Source organism: Choloepus didactylus, chromosome X (assembly GCF_015220235.1).
Source record: "Choloepus didactylus isolate mChoDid1 chromosome X, mChoDid1.pri, whole genome shotgun sequence".
In the NCBI taxonomy this organism is placed as follows: Eukaryota; Metazoa; Chordata; class Mammalia; order Pilosa; family Megalonychidae; genus Choloepus; species Choloepus didactylus.
In genome coordinates, this window is record NC_051334.1 from 58041366 (window position 1) to 58060314 (window position 18949).

An 18949-nucleotide genomic window follows, 5' to 3' on the forward strand; every position below is an offset into this window, starting at 1 on the left:
TCATTTAGGTCTTCTTTGATTTTCTTTAGCACTGTTTTGCATTTTTCCCTATACAAGCACTTTGCATGTTGGTTAAATGTATTCCTATATATTTGATTCTTTTAGTTGCTATTGTAAATGAAATTTTTTTCTTGATTTCCTCCTCAGATTCTTCATTAAATAGTGCATAGGAATACTAGTGGTTTTTTTTTCAATTTTTCTGAAACTTTCACTTTATTTGGGGCAAGAGAATTTTCCTTACATAAAGTCAATCCATGTTTTTAAACACATTAGGAAATGATATTAAAAAAGCAAGATTTTTTTTTCAAGAAGGGTCTTGCTTATGTGGTTTTCTGCCCTCCTATATTTTCATTATTATGTATATTTTCTTTATAAATAAATTTATTCTCAGTTATTCCTTTGTAATCAAATCAGGTGATTAAACTGTGATCCATACTGTGATATCTGAGATCAATGACTTTTTTATGTTATTTTAAATTCATATTAGTACAGTACCCATAAGAAAATGAAGATACAGATTAATCTGATATTTGCCTCCAGTTTGTCTTCTCAGTGGTTTCCATAAGAAGGTCCTCAAAATAAATTATATAAAATATAGTACCTTTGGTAGGAAATTGTAAAAATCATTCTAAAAGTTTACAACATATATTAATAAACAAGTTGGTACAGTATGTTTTAAATGATATAAAATATTAGCATGTCAAACATTTTTCTTTTTCCCATATTGCTTTTGGTACTATACTGAGCTGTAACAAACAGCCTGCATTCGTTTTTTTTCCTTCCTCTTAATGGCACAAACTATGGATTAAATGGTAGGGAAATGCTACTATTGAGAAAACATGGTGCACATTAGCTGTAATGTCACTTGTATTTGCACTTAAAAACAGGTATTGCTTTGTTTTCCATGTTACCTTGATTGTATTCACTCTCACTAACATAGTTTAGCTTTATTAGAATGTATACAGTCCTTTGGGCAAGAGGTATGCCTAAAAAACTGTTTGAAAACCAAATTCCTTCAAATGTAAAAATCCCGTTATATATGAGTGAGTGAGGGCTTGGTACCTAATGGGATTTTATTGTAAAAATAACGTGTTGTAAAATGAAAATAGCTTTTATGCTGATGTAGCTTTCCCTGATGAGCTTGCTGTATGTGAGGCATGCCTGTACCCCACCCTCAGCATATCCCTGTCACTAAACCCTTGGGACCAGAATGAGAGCCAAGCCTGTACCATTTCCTGCTGTCCCAGAAAGCTTCCTGACTGTAAATGAGGTATAATCATAAATAGGTACAGTTAACTTCATCATTCCTGTTGGTGTTTTGTATTATAAATAAATGTAAGTCTATAGTCATTAAAATTATATGCAGTACACAGCATTTTATTTTCAGTTAACAAAAAGTGGTCCCTGTTCCCTTGTGTAGTACATAGCTGATAAAAACTCTTTGCCCTTTATACATTTGTGGGGGAAAAGAGTACTTTAGAAGATTTTGCTAGATTATTGGGATTTAGATTTTTGTTTTTGGTCCTCTGGTTTTCTCAACTGTGTATCCACTTCTTCATGTTCATGTGAATAAAAGTGTTTGGCTTTCCAAGGGAAGGTGTTTGCTAGTAAACAAAGGAAAAGATAGAGGAAGACAATAAAATATTTTACAAAGTTGGCCTCTACAAAAGTTTTAGAAAAACAATTTCATAGTGTATATAACCAGGTAACTAGATTTTTCAATTTAAAAAATTTTGGGGACCTCTGCATAAGCTAGCATGCCAAGAATATGAAATTCAAGTTCCCTTTGCTTCTGCAGAGGGTATTTACAATTTAAAACTGGCTTTCTGGGAAGCCAAGTAAGGTTTCAGATAAATTTACTTTTTATACATAGTACAAAAGGGAATATAAATATTAAGCTCATAGTAAATGGCTCATCTCTGAGAACACATTTTCTGTTGCTTTAGGTAATGAGTTGAGAATATAATACAGAAATGAATTCAGCTTCAAGTTGTGCTTGCATATATGTTTTCATTCTCTTGAGCTTTGCTGCCTGTTTGTGAACAAGACATTATTATTCATCAAATTCACATCCTTCATGTGCTTTACTCATGCCCCTACAGATCACAGCTGATTGGTCAAGTGTATTTTTGAGCCAGATTCTCCACATAAATTATTCCCTGAATTTAGGTTACGGCCCTTTGGAAGCAATGCTAATTCATTTGGGCTGCAATATATTATTAATAGACCAAAGCAATAATTACTGACTTAATAGGTTGAACCATATGAAAGTGCCAATATTCAACTATTTTAAACCTATATAAATGATAACATGATATGGTTCAAGTTGCTGTATCCTAGAGCCTGGTGGCCCAAAGACAGTAGTAACTCGAGGCCTGGGAGAATGTGAGTCAATATACTGTTGAAATTATATTGGATGCACTGGTGGTGATCTTTCCTCTTGCCTTAAACATACCATGAGCAGAGAAAAATATGCTCTACAGAGATGGATGATAGTGGATCTTTTGACTTTCTGTCTCCAAACTGGCTCTGTCATTTTAGAAATTGCTGAATACATTCCTCTCAATGGAACAATCTCTGCCCAGTTCTTCCTCTTACTGTTGAATGAAACTACAAAAGGTTTAGGAGTTCAAATGTGGCATGCCCTGAACACTAGCCTCATGGTAACTATGACTTCCCAGATAAGGGGAACCTCTGCCATAAATCTTTTCTCTTCCCCAGATTGCCCTGAGAATTTGGCTAGGACAGAAGTTTATTCATTGCCTGCTCCTAACCAGGACTAAATGCAAAATTCAACTGAACTGAATGCAAAATTCCATCAGTTATCTTCATAAAAAATCCAATGTTTTGAAACTCAGTTTTTTGGTCCTGCATCCTGGCAGGGACAGGAGTTTGACTGTGTTAACCTTTATGTTGAGAAGCTTTGACTTTTGAGGGTTCCTCTACAATTTGATTTCAAAAATGGAAGAACATGAAATGAGATGCTGTATGATTAATCTTGGTTTCATTTGGATATCTCAAACTAACTTAAAGGGTGTTGTAAAAATTTCAAAAAGTATTTACTTAAGAGTTCCTTCATCTGGAGGAAAACCCCCAAAAACCCAAAGCAAATTACATAATAGCTAGAACTTTTAGAACAGCACAGTGGTGTTAAAAAATCAAACTAATACTGTGATATTGAGAAAAACAGAACAATTTTCTAGTGCTATGAAAGCCTGATGTATCGAATGTGCTACTGTGTTAGAAATTGTAGAAAGTGTAATGTGTGGATCAAACCAACATGAACCATAAGCAGATAGCTGCTCTGCATGTTAGCAGGTGCCAGTCTGTCTACAAGGGAGTGAGGACTGAAGATATGTATAACAAAGGAAGTCACTGAAGCTTAACAGAGTGCCCAGTAGTCTTGATAATAGTTAACAGATCATGTGTACCTCCACCAGGGGTTAGATGTCCCCCTGCAAACATGCTGGTGAAACTAAGATAAGGAAGTCTTGTGATCACCCTAGGGAATTAGCCCTTCCTTGAGATGTGCAGCAAAGCACTTCTACTCCTGGACAAGTTGCCATAAATACTGGCCTGGGTCTCAGGAAAGGTTGAAGGTCTTAACCAGGAGGGGACGCTCTGCCTGGGACCATGTGCCAACCGGGACTGTGATTGGCTGAAGAGTGGGACTTCCCCAGCCAGTAGTATCAGATGTGGGGGCTTTCCCTGGTTTGGTGAGTTTTTCTTTTCCTTTCCTTTGTCTACTGGACAGACTGCTTTACTTTCAACTATCATGTCATTAATGATAAATGTTTGTAGTCTTGTTAATTCAATAAATTTTCTTCTGTAAAGTTATGCTATATCAGTTTGTGTCTCTTCCTTCCTTCCTCCCATGATTCACCTCACACAACAGCTACATTCAAAATTTAACCCCTTCACAAATATCCAAGCACATTGAGAAAATAACCCTTTATCACATAAGCCTAAATTGCACCCTTGTTGCACTATTACATCAAATTCATTACATTTTAAAAATCTGTATAAAATATTATCTGGTACCCCAAAGGAAGATCAATTAATTTTTAAAAAGTTCACTACAAAGTTGACTGTATAAAATGCTAAAACGTAATCTACATGTACAAAATGCTGCTTTTAAGAAACTAATGGAAACCAGTTTTAGAATGAAATAATTTTGGACAAAAGAGGATATTGCATTCAAATGAATATTTAAAAAGCTTTAGAAAAGAATATTGAAATGTCTTAGTTCAGAAGATAACTATAAACTGCGTGTTTTTACACTGTCTTCATGTTTCTCACAGGTAGAACACCATGATCAGCCAAGGGAAAGTGTCCCACTTTCCCCAGCAAAGGGCTTCCAGCAGTCATCACCAGGACACATACTTGGAAGCCCAGATGGTCCTTTTGTGCACTGGCTGGGCAGCCAGGGGCTGAGGCATCAACTCAGGAGTGCTTCTAGGCTGGGTGTGGAAGAAAGGTCAACCAGGATGAGGTCTCACAGTCTTCAGGGAAGAATAACCAGGGGTAGGCTCTGGACTAGGTGCCAAAGTGTACCCTCTGCACAGCAGAACCAATTTCTTTTTATAAAAAGGAAGAGATGTAATTTCCAGTCAGTCCAGTAGAACTTGTAGAGCCAGAGCCAACTGAATTTATTTTGCTGATTACTGATACTGTCCCTGAAGATTTTCCAGATGAACCAGAATTAGACCATGGATTAGATGGAAGAAAATCCTTGCCTGGATTCAGGAGTATACCATTTCATATACTTATTCCAGGCAACTATTGAGAATGCTTCAAGTAGTGCTGCTTGGCTGCAGGTCCCACGGTTGCTGTGTCCCACGGTTGCTGTGTCTCACCTCTGATGTGAAGTCTGGGTGGGTGCACTATTCCCTGTACCCACATGTTTGGAGGGCTTCAGGTCCAAAGTACCCTCAAATCTTCAGAAAGCCTTGTTGCTCTGTCTTTCCTTGTTTTTTCAGAGGGATGGACTGAAACCCAAGTCATCCAACACAGCCCAAACATCAGAATCTTTTGTTGACTTGGAAACAAGACGCCATCTTCTCCTACTCTCTGGCTTGATCTTGCCATTCTTGTGCTCCAGGCCAGCTAGGATTTTTGACTGAGGACTCTTGATGTGAAGGGATAGGAAAAGCAATAGGCTTGGCTTGTCCTCTTGAAGGTGGCTCAGGTGATCTCTCCTGGAGGCCTCTGCTTTGTAGGGATACACAAAATGCTGAGGAGGCTGACTGGCTTGATGTTGTGAGGAAATCTGTGTGTGCAGTTTGGTTGGGGGTTGGGCAGGAGGGACTGGCTTTATGTGGGGAGGTAGGCCTGCCTTTCCAGGATGTCTTTCTGTGGTTTTCCTGAATCCTGAAGGCTCTGTGTGGTGCTGCCCAGTGGGTAGCAACCTGGAAGTAAGGATATCAAAGTGCCTGACTAGTAGTTGGTCATTTCTTGGGATCCTACTGGAGCATGTCTCTCATGAGCTGAATTACTTCACTTCTAGCATTTGGAATCAGTCTTTAAATTATTGGGGACATACTGGGTTCAGTAGGAGTTCATAGCATTTGAAAGTTGGTAGCCCCCAGGCCAGCTTCTCTTTTTCTCAGTGTCCTCAACACTTGGCAAATTTTGACTATCATATCAATTTCACTGGCTCCAGGGAAGAGTGGCCTTAGAGTGTACACTTCAGCCATGATGTAGCCCATGGCATAGATGTCAATGGGGGAGCTGTAGCTGGAGACTTCAGGAGGACCTCTGGAGCCCTGTACCTTCTGGTAGATACATAGTCTGTGTATGGAGGTCTAGATTGGATTCTTGGGGCAAAGTCTGCAATTTTCACAGCTTCTAATACCATGTAGAGGAAGTTCTCAGGTTTAAGTCCTGATGAAAGAAACCATGTTTGTGAATAGATGCCAGTCCTTGCAATATCTGATACATGATATTCCTTATAGCAGACTCTGGAAACTATTTATTTCTTTAATGAGCTGGTAAAGGTTTTCCTTCATGTACTCAAAGATAAAATAAAGATGATCATTCTCCCTGATAACTTCTTTTAATTTTACTGCATTAGTATGGTTGAGCTTCTTTAAAGGCTTAACCTCCCAAATTTTCATGCATTCTTCCCAGGAACAAAACTTTCTTTTCATCTTTTTAATAGCAATCAGTTCCCCAGACTCAGTGCTCCTTCCCAGCATGGTGGAACAATAGGTTCCATTCCCAAGCTGCTTGATCATTGTGTATCTATTCACAGTGTTCCTCCTCAGGCTGGACACTCATCTCAGGGTTGTGGTGTTCAGTCCTGCAGTGGTAGCAGGCCTCCTCAGAGCGTAACCAGATTTTTTGATGGCAGCACAACACAAGGCATTCAATACAATATAACTATCTTCCAAATACATATTTTCAAAGATCACTCTTCTGTTGGTGCTGTGAGCCCAGGCAGGGTCCCGCTCCTGCAGTGAGCACAGCTACTGGGCAAGTGGAGTGCACCAGCCCTCTCAGGAACTGGAAATGGGGGTGATCCCTGCTAGTAGAGGCCCAGGGGTCCATGCAGGGATCCCCAGGAGGTCCAGAGAATGGCACAGGATGCATGGCACATGCAACATTAGTGATTTTTGAGTGTGGATCCTGTACCCCACCACTTTGCTGAATTCATTTATTAGGTCTAGTAGCTTTGCTGTTGATTTTTATAGATTTTCTAAAGATAGGATCATGTCATCTGAAAATAGTGAAACTTTTACTTCTTTTCAAATTTGAATGCCTCATTTATTTTTCTTGCCTAATTGTTCTGCCTAGAACTTTCAGTACAATTTTGAATAACAGTGATGACAGTGGGCATCCTTGTCTTGTTCCAGATCTTCAAGGTACAGCTTTCAGTCTTTCAACATTGAGAATGATGTTGCTGTGGGTTTTTCACATATGCACTTTATCATGCTTGGGAAATGTCCTTCTATTCCTAGTTCTCTCAATGTTTTTATCAAGAAGGGGTGCTGGACTTTGTGAAATACCTTTTCAGCATGAATTGAGATTATCATGTGTTTTTCTTCCTTCTTTCCATTAATGTGGTGTATAACATAATTGATTCTGTTAATGTTAATCACTCTTGAATAACTGGGATAGACTCCTCCTGTTCATGGTTTATAATTCTCTTTAACATTTGGTTTGCTAGTATTTTTGAGAATTTTTGCATCTATAGTCATAAGGTTTATAGATTTTTAATAGTCTTCCCTCATGGTATCATTATCTGGTTGTCATGTGGCAGTGATTTTGGCCTCATAGAATGAGTTAGGGAGTGTTCCTTCCTTTTCAGTTTTTTGGGAGACTTCAAGCAGGATTGGTATTAATTCTTCCTGGAATGTTTGGTCAAATTCACCAGGAAAAGTCATTTGTCCTGGGCTTTTCTTTGGTGGGGTGATTTTTGATTACTGATTCCATCTCTTTACTTGTTTTTGGTCTATTGACATCTACTATTTCTTCTTGAGTTGTGTAGGCAATTTGTGTGTTTCTAGGAATTTGCCTGTTTCATCTAGTTTATCTAATATGTTGGTGTATGGTTGTTCATAGAATCCTCTTATTATTCTTTTTATTTCTGTGGTGTTGGTAGTAATGCCCCCTTTCATTTCTGATTTTAGTTGTGTCCTCTTCTTTTTTTCCCTGTCATTTTAGATGAAGGTTGGTGAATTTTGGTTTTACTACTTCTACCTATTGTTTATTAATTATCTGTTTAATTTATCTCTGCTCTAATCATTGATATTCCCTTTGTCGTATTTGCTTGGGTTTAGTTTTCTCTTCTTTTTCTAGTTTTTCCATTTCTAAGGTTAATTATCTGATTTGAGACCTTTCTTCTTTTATAATTTAAGCATATAGAGCCATAAATATCACTCAGCACTGCCTTTGTTATATCTCATAAATTTTTGTATGTTGTGTTTTCTTCTTTGGCCTCAGCATATTTTCTAATTTATATTGTGGTTTCTTGTTTGGCCCATCAATTGTTTAACATGTAAAAAATACATGTTTTTGTATTTTCCTGTTGTCCCTCTGTTATTGATTTCTAATTTCATGTCACTGTTGCTGGAGAAGATGCATTGTATGATTCCAATATTTTAAAATAATTTTTAAATTTATTGAGACCTATTTTGTGACCTAAATTATGGTGTATCCTAGAGAATGACTGAAATTAACTACAGAAGGATGCATATTGTGCTGCTTTTGGGTGAAGTGTTCCATTTCTAAGGTTAATTATCTGATTTGAGACCTTTCTTCTTTTATAATTTAAGCATATAGAGCCATAAATATCACTCTCAGCACTGCCTTTGTTATATCTCATAAACAGGTCTAGTTGTTTTATAGCACCATTCAACTCTTCTATTTTCATATTGGTCTTCTGTCTAAATTTTCTACCTACTATTGAAAGTGTCAAATTGATGTCTCCTGCTATTAATGTAGTACATCTACTTCTCCTTTCATATCTGTCAGTATTTGCTTCATATATTTTGAGGCTTTGTCATTAGGTGTATATATATGTATAATTGGTGTATCTCCGTGTTCAATTGACCACTTTTTCAGTATATAGTGACCTTCTTGTTTTTCTTGTAACTGTTTTAAAATTTATTGACTAATTAATTTTGACTGATACTGGCATAGCTACCCCTGGTTTCCTTTGGCTACTATTTGCATAGTATACTTTTTACATCTTTTCGCTTTCAACCTACTTGTGTCTTTGAATTTAAGTTGAGTCTCTTGTACACAGCATATAGTTGGGTCATGCTTTTTTATCCATTCTGCCAATCTCTGCCTTTTGACTGGATAGTTTAATCCATTTATATTTAAAGTATCTTCTGAAAATGCAGGACTTTCTTCTGCTATTTTCCTACTTCATTTTTGTAAGTCTTATACTCTTCTTACCCCTCAATTCTTACACTAATACCTACTTTCATATTTATTTGATATTTTGTATAGAAACAATTTGTGTCCCTTCTCATTCCTTCTGTATATAATTTTCATATATTTTCTTTGTGATTACCCTGAGGTTTAAACTGAACATCCTAAATCTATAACAATTATTTTTTTAATTCAGTTTTATTGAAATATATTCACGTACCATACAATCATCCATGGTGTACAATCAACTGTTCATAGTACTATCATATAGTTATGCATTAATCACCCCAATCTATTTTTGAACATTTTCCTTACATCAGAAAGAATCAGAATAAGGATAAAAAATAAAAGTAAAGAAGAACACCCAAGTCATCCCCCATCTCAACCTATTTTTCATTTAGTTTTTGTCCCTATTTTTCTCCTCATCCATCCATACACAAGATAAAGGGAGTGTGATCCACAAGGTTTCACAATCACACTGTCACCCCTTGTAGTCTACATTGTTATACAATTGTCTTTCAAGAGTCCAGACTACTTGGTTGGAGTTTGATAGTTTCAGGTATTTACTTCTAGCTACTCCAATACATTAAACCTAAGAGATGTTATCTATACAGTGCATAAGAATGTCCGCCAGAGTGACCTCTTGGCTCCATTTGAAATCTCTCAACCACTGAAACTTTATTTTGTTTCATTTTGCATCCCTCTTTTGGTCAAGATGATATTCTCAATTCCACAATGCTGGGTCCAGATTCATCTCTGGGAGTCACCTTCTTCATTGCCAGGGAGATTTACACCCCTGGGAGTCAGGTCCCATGTGATGGGGAGGGCAGTGAGTTCACCTGCCTAGGTGGCTTACTGGGGGGGGGGGGGGGCACATCTGAGCAACAAAGAGGTACTCAGGTGGAGACTCCTAGGCACAATTATATACAAGTTTAACCTTTTCTTTGCATTAATGAGCTTCAATAAGGACAAATCCCATGATAGAGAGCTCGGCATATCAAACTGCCAGTCCTCAATGTTTGTGACAACATCAGCATCAGTCCAGATCCAGGTGAGGAACTCCAATACTTCTGCATTTCCCTCAGGTCCTCAGGGGGGCCTGCAAATATATTTTTATTCTTTGCCCAAGTCACTTTGGGATTATATCAATTATTTTTATTAGATTCTAGGTTAATTTAGGTAGCATACACATACACTGCTTCTATACCTCTCGATGACCCATGTTTTGTTGTATATTTTGCAAATTATATCTTTATACATTGTATCTCCAAAACCACAGATTTATCACTAATTTTTATGCATATGCATTTTAGAATCTGTTAGAAATAAAAAAAAAGTGGAGTTACAAACCAAAAATACAGTAGACTAATACTAGCACTTATAATTACCCTTTGGCATTGCTTGTAGATCAGGGCTAGTGGAGATGAACTTTCTCAGCTTTTGTTTATCTGGGAATGTCTCAAACCCTCCATTATTTTTGAAAGACAGCCTCATGGGACAAAACAGTCTTGGTTGGCAATTGTTTTCTTTCAGCACTTTTAATATTTTATCCCACTGCCTTCTTGCTACCATGTTTTCTGATGAGAAAATGGCACTTAATCTTATTGAGGCTGCCTTATGCATAACATATTGCTTTTCTCTTGTGGCTTTCAGGAATCTCTGCTTGTCCTTGGCATTCAACAGTTTGACATTTTTGTATCTGGGCATGGTAGTCTTCAAGGTTATCCTGTATGGAGTCAGTTGGTTTTATTGAATATAGATATTCATATCTTTCATTAAATTTGGGAACTTTTCTGCCATTATTTGTTTGAATATTTTTTCTACATTCTTCTCTCTTTCTTCTCCTACTGATACTTCCATAGTGGGAGTATTGGTACCCTTGATCATGTCTCACGAGTCTCTTTGTCTCTGATCCATATTAAAATTATTTTTTTCTTTCTGCTCCTCAGCCTGAATCATTTCAATTTCCTTGTATTCAAGTTCACTGATTATTTCTTCTGCCAGCTGCTACATGCTGTTGAAACTCTCTAGGGAATTTTTCATTTCAAGTATTTTTGTCTTTAACTCCAGTATTTCTGTTTGGATCCTTTTAAGAATATCTATCTCCATATTGAGGTTTTCATAGTGTTCACTCATTGATTTCATGTTATCCTTTAGTTCTTTCTCTGTGTTTTCCTTTATATCTTTAAGCATATTGAGAAACTTTTTAAAAAGTTTGGTATTTTCAAAGCCTGGTCTGTCTTCCTCATTGATGGTTTCTGGATTTTCATCTTGTTGCTTTGGGTGGGCCTTCATTTTCTGTGTCTTTCTCTGTCTTGTAATCTTTTGTTTACACTGTACCTTTTAATATTTTTAAGTGAAAACTGTGGTATTTATTCCCTGAGCTGTCTGTTCCTTAAGTTTGTATCCATTTAACGAGATGAAAGAGATTTTCTTGAGTGCCAGGAGGTAACAAAAACAAACCAACCAATGCAAAAAACAGCTTTTAGACTCTTTGCAAATTGACTTTATGTTGGCTGGTGGTCCCCTTCAGAGCTTTGCCCTACTATCAAGATTAACCTGAGGTGAATGTGAAGTGCAGGGTCCTCTCTGTCTTCTTTGAGCCTTAATCTTATCCCAGACTTATGCATGGTTCTGGCCTTAGGAATTAACCTTTTTACAGGAATTTGAATGCACCCTCTACTCCCTAGAAAATAGACTTTTCCCCCTCCCAGATGCTTATTTTAAGACTTTAATCAGGTAATCCTTAGCCCAAGGCCGCTTTGAATTTATTGTTTCCTACCTTGCTTAAGCTATCTGTAAGCTGTCTCTGCCTGCAGGGCAAATTCTGGGAGGGTGATCCTGTGTCAATGTTTATGTCTGCCACTTGATATACTGGCACTGACATACAGGCACCCCAGTGTGTGTGTATGGGTTACTGGCTCCCTGATATTGTGGAATGGGAGTTCAGGCTGTCTCACACTGGGCCAGGGAGGTCTTGTTGTATGTGCTAGTGAGGGCTCCATATTCTTCTCCTACTGTTTTTTTTTTAAATTCAGTTTTATTGAGGTATATTCACATACTATACAATCATCCATGATGTACAATAAACAGTTCACAGTACCATGTTATAGTTATGCACTCATCACCCTAATCTATTTTTGAACATTTTCCTTACACCAGAAAAAATGAGAATAAGAATAAAAAATAAAAATAAAAAAATACTCAAATCACCCCCCTATCCCACTCTATTTTTCATTTAGTTTTGTCCCCATTTATCTACTCATCCATCCATACACTGGATAAAGGGAGTGTGATCTACAAGGTTTTCACAGTCACCCTGTCACCCCTTGTAAGCTGCATTGTTATACGCTCATCTTCAAGAGTCAAGGCTACTGGATTGGAGTTTTGTAGTTTCAGGTATTTACTTCTACCTGTTCCAATATATTAAAACCTAAAATGTACTATCTACATAGTGCATAAGAATGTCCACCAGAGTGACCTCTCAACTCCATTTGAAATCTCTTAGCCACTAAAGCTTTATTTTGTTTCATTTTGCATCCCCCTTTTGGTCAGGAAGATGTTCTCAATCCCATGATGCTGGGTCCAGATTCATCCCCAGGAGTCATATCCTGCATTGCCAGGGAGATTTACACCCCTGGGGGTCAGGTCCCACATACAGGGGAGAACAGTGAGATCACCCACAAAGTTGGCTTAGAGAAAGAGGGCTACACCTGAGCAACAAAGAGGCACTCAGGGGGAGAAACTTAGGCACAATTATAAGCAGGTTTAGCCTCCCCTTGCAGCAACAAGCTTCATAGGGGCCAGCCCCAAGACAGAGGGCTCAGCACATCAACCCATAAGTCCCCAATGTTTGTGAGAACATCAGCATCAGTACAGGTGAGGAAGTACAACACCTCTGCATCCTCCCCCAGCTCTTCAGGGGGCCCCTGAATATATATTTTTATTTTCCACCTAAATTACTTTAGTATGTGTTGCTATTTCATTCTAATTTATACAGACCTACTGTAGCTCACTTCTTATTCAAAGTTCCATGTAATTGTACTGTTTGAACAAACTGACTGTAGAAGTTATATTGTTTAGAAAATATGGATCCTACACCAAATAAACATCTCTTCCCTTGGTCTCACATGGAAGTTGAAGTTTTAACACACAGTCAGTTTCAACTTTTATCCTTTGGCCTGATTTGCTCTAGTCTTAACCAGATCTGTTTATTCATATTGCTAATTGAAGTCTGGACTGTATTTCAGCTTTGTTTTTTTAACAATGCTGTATGCGTTAATACTGATATTCATATCTGCCAAGCTCTAGCTCTGAGTTTCAGGTGTAAAACAGATGCCCCATGTTCCAGAGACCAATCAGATTATACATTAAAGGATCAACATCTCAGAGTTTGGGGATACCCATTACAATCAGCAATGGGATTGACTGCTGGAAGAGCTTAGAATCTAATGACCATTACAATAATCATTTCCCTGTTAGGCTGTGCTCTAAGATTCAATTCTGAGTTTACATATTGTAGTTAGTCCATATTGGTGAGGAATTATACTGTTTGCTTTTGTTTCTGGCATATTTCACTCAACATGCTGTCTACAGGATCCATTCACCTCGTGGCCTGTCTCTCAGCTTCACTTCTTCTCATAGTTGCTCAATATTCCATTGTATGCACACACCACAGTTTACCATTCTGTTCCTCAGTCAGTGTACCCTTAGGCCACCTCCACCCATTGCAAATCATGAATACTGCCTCCATAAACACCAACGTGCAAATATCCATTCATCTCTCTGCTCTTGGATCTACCAAATATATACCCCATAATGAGGTTGTAGGACCTTATGGCCCCACATACTTAGCTTCTTGTGGAACCACCACAGTGACCTCCAGAAAGGCTACACCCTTCTGCCTTCTCATCAACAGTAAATAAGTACATCCCTCTCTCCATGTTTTCTCCAGCACTTTTACCTCTATTGATATTTTTTCCTACAACTTTATAGAGATATAGTCACATAACATACAACCATCCACAGTGTACAATCAGTTGTTCATGGCATCATCACATATGCAATATGTGTGTGAATTCAGATGTCTGGACTTCCAATTCACTGATCCTTTCTTCTGCTTGTTCAAGTCTTCTGCCTGTACATATATCACCACAGTCAGCACTTGAACACATTGATAATTATGAAAAAGGTTTTTTTGGTGAATAATAAAAAATATAATAAAAAGAAAAAAATGTCTGCAATACAATAGCGAGGACAGAAAACATCACTACCAAGAATCCCATACCCTTCCCTTATATCCCCCTTTCATACACAGTTAACTTTGGTATATTGCCTTTGTTACATTTAATGGAAGCATATTGAAATGTTACTTTTGACCATAGACTCCAGTTTGCTTTGATTATGTTTTTCCCAAATACCATCCCTTTTTCAACACCATGGATGGTTGACATTCATTTGTTCTCCCACATGTGAGAACATTTTTATTTGTATATTTAGCAACAGTCACTGGCCACTCCAGTTTTTGCCAAGTTATGCAGTTCCAGTCTTCATCATCTATCTTTACCTCTGGTGTCATACATTCCCCTATCCCACGTCTTTCAGCTTTACTCACAGACATCTTTGTTCCATGTACTTACAATATTGTGCTACCATTACACAGTATTATGCTATCTATTTCTGGATCTAAACAATCTATCCTGCTGTACATTTCTGTAGTCCTTCATCAAATGCTTGATCTCTACCCTCCTTCCATATCCTGGTGACCTGCATTATCAGCTTTCAACTCTCAAAGTTTGCTCATTATTTCATATTAGTGAGACTATACAGTATTTGTCCTTTTGTTTCTGGCTAATTTCACTCAAAATAATGTCCTCAAGGTTCATCCATGTTATTATATGTTCCATGTCTTCATTCTGTCTTATAGCTGCATAATATTCCATCATGTGTATATACCACATTTTGTTTATCCACTCATCCATTGATAGACATTTGGGCTGTTTCCATCACTTGGCAATCATGAATAATGCTGCAATAAACATTGGTTTACAAATGTCTGTTTGCATCTTAAGTTTCAGTTCCTCTGAGTATATACCCAGCAATGGAATAGCTGGGTCATATGGCAAATCTATACTTAGCTTCCTGAGGAACCTCCACACTATCTTCCAGAGTGGTTGCACCATTCTACATTCCCATAAGCAATGAATAAGTGTGCCTCTTTCTCCACATCTTCTCCAACACTTGTAATTTTGTTTTTTGGATAATGCCTATTCTGGTAGGTGTGAGATGATATCTCATTGTGGTTTTGATTTGCATTTCTCTAATAGCCAGTGAAATTGAGCATTTTTTCGAATGTTTTTGAGCCATTTGTATTTGCTCTTCAGAAAAGTGTCTGTTCATGTCTTTTGCCCATTTTTAAATTTGGCTGTTTGTCTTTCTGTTGAGTTGTAGGATTCCTTTATATATTTGGGTTATTAAACCCTTATCTGATACATTGTTTCCAAATATTGTCTCCCATTGTGTAGGCTGCCTTTTTACTTTTCTAACAAAGAACTTTGATGTACAAAAGTGTTTGATTTTGAGGAGAGCCCATTTGTCTATTTGTTCTTTGGTTGCTCGTGCTTTGGGTGTAAGGTCTAGGAAACCACCTCCTATCATAAGAACTTTAGGATAGTGCCCTACATTTTCTTCTAAGAGTCTTATAGTTTCAGTCTTTGATCCAATTAGAGTTAATTTTTGTGTAAGGTGTGAGGTAGGATTCCTCTTTCATTCTTTTTGAAATGGATATCCAGTTCTCCAAGCACCATTTATTGAAGAGGCTGCTCTGTCCCAGTTGATTTGGCTTGACTGCCTTATCAAAGATCGATTGTCCATAGATGTGAGACTCTGTTTCTGAACACTCAATTCAATTCCATTGGTCAGTATCTCTGTCCTTATGCCAGTACCATGCTGTTTTGAGCACTGTAGCTTTGTAAAATGCTTCAAAGTCAAGTAGTGTGAGACCTCCCACTTTGTTCCTCTTTCTCAAGATCTTTTTGGCTATTCAGGGCACTTTGCCCTTCCAAATAAATTTGTTATTGGTTTTTCTATTTCTGCAAAGTAAGTTGTTGGGATTTTAATTGGTATTGCATTGAATCTATAAAACAGTTTAGGTAGAGTTGACATCTTAATTATGTTTAATCTTCCAATCCATGAACATGGTATGTTCTTCCATTTTTTCAGGTCCTGTTTGATTTCTTTTAGCAGTTTCTTGTAATTTACTTTGTATAGGTCTTTTGTGGCCTTGGTTAAGTTTATTCCTAAATACTTGATTCTTTTGGTTGCTGTTGTAAATGGAATTTTTTTTAAATTTCTTCCTCTTGTTGCACATTACTTGTGTATAAGGGCACAACAGATTTTTGTGTGTTGATCTTGTAGCCTGCCACTTTGCTGTATTCATTGATTAGTTCTAATAGCTTTGCTATTGATTTTTCTGTATTTTCTACATACAGAAACGTCATCTGTGAAGTGAATGTTTTACTTCTTCTCCAATTTGGATGCCTTTTATTGCTTTTTCTTGCCTGATTGCTCTAGCTAGAACTTCCAGCACAATTTTGAATAAAAGTGGTGACAGTGGGCATCCCTGTCTTGTTCCAGATCTTAGAGGGAAAGCTTTCAGTCTCTCCCCAATGAGTATGATGATAGCTGTGGGTTTTTCATATATTGCCTTTATCATATTGAGAAAATTCCCTTTTATTCCTATCCTTTGAAATGTTTTCATTAAGAAAGGGTGTCGAATTTTTTCAAATGCCTTTTGTGCATTGATCAAGATGATCATGTGGTTCTTTTCCTTTGATTTATTGATGTGGTGCATTACATTAATTGATTTTCTTATGTTGAACCAGCCTTGCATTCCTGGAATAAACACCACTTGGTCATGGTGTATAATTCTTTTAATGTATAGCTGGATTCAATTTGCAAGTATTTTGTTGATGAGCTTTGCATCTATATTCATTAAAGAGATTGACCTATAATTTTCTTTTTTTGTAGTATCTTTGTCTGATTTTGGTACTGGGGTGATGTTAGCTTCATAGAATGAGATGGGTAGCTTTTCCTCATCTTCAATTTTTTTGAAGAGTTTAAATATGATTGGTATTAATTCTTTCTTGAATGCTTGGTAGAATTCACAAGTGAAGCCATCTGGTCCTGTGTTTTTCTTTTTGGGGAGCTTTTTGATGACTGACTCAATCTCTTTGCTTGTGATTGGTTTGTTGAGGTCCCCTATTTCTTCTTGGGTCATTGTTGGCTTTATGCTTTTCTAGGAAGTTGCCCATTTTGTGTAAGTTGTCCAGTTTATTAGCATACAGTTGCTCATAGTATCTTCTCATTATCTCCTTTATTTCTGCAGGGTCAGTAGTTATATTTCCTTTCCCATTTCTGATTGCATTTATTTGCATCCACTCTCTCCCTCCCCCCCTCCCCCTCCCTCCCTTCCTCCCTCCCTCCCTGTCTGTCTGTCTGTCTCTCTCTCTCTCTCTCTCTCTCTCTCTCTCTCTCTTTTGTTAGCCTAGCTAGGTGTCTATCAATTTGGTTGATTTTATCAAAAACCAGCTTTGGTTTTGTTGATTCTCTCTATTGTTTTCCTGTTCTCAGTCTCATTTATTTTGCTCTGATCTTTGTTATTTCTTTCCTTTTGTTTGCTTTGGGGTTTATTTGCTGTTCTTTCTCTAGTTCCTCCAGGTGGACAGTTAATTCCTTAATTTTTGTTTTCTCTTCTCTTTTAATTTAGGCATTTAAGGCAATAAATTTCCCTCTCAGCACCACCTTTGCTGCATCCCATAAGTTTTTGATATGCCGTGTTTTCATTGTCATTTGCCTCAAGGTATTTACTAATTTATCTTGTAATTTCATCCTTTACCCACTGGTTTTCTAAGAATGTGTTGGTTGGTCCCCATGTATTTGTCAATTTTCCAATCTTCTGCCTGTTATTTATTTCCAATTCCATTCCATTATGATCTGAGATTGTGTTTTTTTTTATATAATATCGATATTTTAAAATTTGTTGAGGCTTGTTTTGTGATCCAGCATGTAGTCTATCCTAGAAAATGTACTATGAGCACCTGAGAAGAATGTGTATCCTGCTTTTGTGGAGAGTAGTGTTCCATAAATGTCTGTCAAGTCTAGTTCATTTATCATACAATTCAACATCTCCGTTTCCTTGTTGGTCCTCTGTCTAGATGTTCTATTCATTGATAAGAGTGATGTATTGAAGTCTCCAACAGTTATTATGAAGTTATTTATTTCTTCTTTCAGTGTTCTTAGTGTCTGCCTCATGAATTTTGGGGCACTCTGGCTTGGTGCATAAATGTTTATGATTGTTATGTTTTCTTGATTAATTGACCCTTTCATTAATATGTAGTGTCCTTCTTTGTCTCTTTTAACTATTTTACTTTTTTAAAAATTTTTTATTGAGATTGTTCAGGCACCATATGACTATCCAATGATCAAAAGTGTACAATCAATTGCCCATGCCATCAACATTCATCTGTGCATCCATCAATACAATTATTTTTTTTTTCAATTTTTAGAACATTTTCACTAATCCAGAAAAGAGATAAAGACAAAAAGAAAGGAAACTCAGATCCTCCCATACCCCTAAGCATGCCCCCCTCCATTATTGATTCATAGTTTCGGTATAGTACATCTGTTACTATTGATGAAACAATGTTAAAATACTACTAATTGTAGTATATAGTTTGTAATAGTTATATTTTTCCCCATATGCCTTCCATAATTAACTTCTAGTTATAGTGACATACATTTGTTCTAGTTCAAGAGAGAGATTTCTAATATTTTTATAGTTAATCGCGGACATTGTCCACCACAAGATTCACTGTTGTATACATTCTCATCTTTTAACCTCACACTTTCCTTCTAGTGACATATGTGACACTGAGCTCACCCTTTCCACCACCTTCATAAATCTTTCAGCCCTGTTAGTTTTTCTCATAACATGCTACCATCACCTCTGTCCATTTCCAAACATTTAAATTCACCCTAGTTGAACATCCTCTTCATAATAAGCAACTGC

The 18949-nt window shown here is 37.1% G+C and overlaps 1 pseudogene; it reads right to left on the bottom strand.

Annotated features, from left to right (window-relative positions):
• Positions 1-5063: 5063 nt before the first annotated feature.
• Positions 5064-18949, bottom strand: part of LOC119522160 — a 36061-nt pseudogene continuing 22175 nt past the window's right edge.